Source organism: Lactuca serriola, chromosome 8 (assembly GCF_051521515.1).
Source record: "Lactuca serriola cultivar US96UC23 chromosome 8, Lser_US96UC23_V15, whole genome shotgun sequence".
Taxonomy (NCBI): Eukaryota; Viridiplantae; Streptophyta; class Magnoliopsida; order Asterales; family Asteraceae; genus Lactuca; species Lactuca serriola.
In genome coordinates, this window is record NC_136415.1 from 35,294,431 (window position 1) to 35,295,571 (window position 1,141).

Sequence of the window (1,141 nt, forward strand, 5' to 3'; positions counted from 1 at the left end):
GGATTTGAAGTTGAAACTTCAGATCTGACCCCCTTTTGAGTCCTAAGTTCATAAAGTTCTTAATAGGGTCATGAAGGAACCCTTGTTTATGAGTAAAGACCCATTTCAAGCTTAGATGTGAATTTTGAGTCATGAAAATACGTAAAGGTAGCAACTTTACGTTGCTAATTCACTCTAGGGACCTAGATCTACTGATTGGAACAAAAGGGTTGTTCTGAATCGCTTGATCATGGGAGTATGCGTAAGGAATCGACGAGTCTGGAAAATGACTCGGCAAGTCGGGTAGGATTTTGTCCAAATTGGTCCCGCATGGACTCGGCGAGGTCTGGGAGATGACCCAGTGAGTCATTTTGGACTTCCAAGCACTGAGTCGCGTATCGACTCAACGAGTCTCCTAGAGACTCGACGAGTCGAGTCGAGAAATTCTGGAATCAAGAGGGACTCGAGTCAGAGAAAGTTATATTCAGCAAATAGTTCAACATGGATTGTTGACCATTGACCAGTGACTTGATTTGACTGTGGGATGTCTTGTACCTCCCAAGGGCATTTTGGTAATTTGATTGATTATTGAGTGGGACACTTATGGCTACAAGCGAGTTGGTTGGAGCTACATCTGGAGGTGTGGGCAATATCATTCCGAGCTACTAGCAAGGTGAGTTATCCTCACTATATCAATAGGGTCTAAGGCACCAAGGCCGGCCCTTTTAGTTACTACCTTGGTTATAGTATGATGCATGTGGTATGATCTGTTGGATCGGTATCAGGATAGACAATATGCTGTTATGATCTTATGATTCGTTAGGATTGGCATGTTAGTGACCTGGTTAGGTCGGTGCTCTGGTTAGGAGAGATTGCTATGATCGATGATCGGTGAGATAGTTATATCTTATATATGTATATGCTAGTATATGTTAATCTTATGCACATGGTTATTTGCTTGATGTTTGGGTTGAGGCAATCCTGCTTTGTGCTGAAGGCCAACATACCCTGCGAGCGGTCCGGGTAGACTGTAGGCTCGAATGCCGAAGACTCAGGATAGATCCAGATAGACTATAGGCCCTGTCGGGTGGTCCAGTCAGGCCGAAGGCCCAGTATGCTTGTTGTTGATTAGCTGTTATTTGATATGGTATTATGGGTGTGG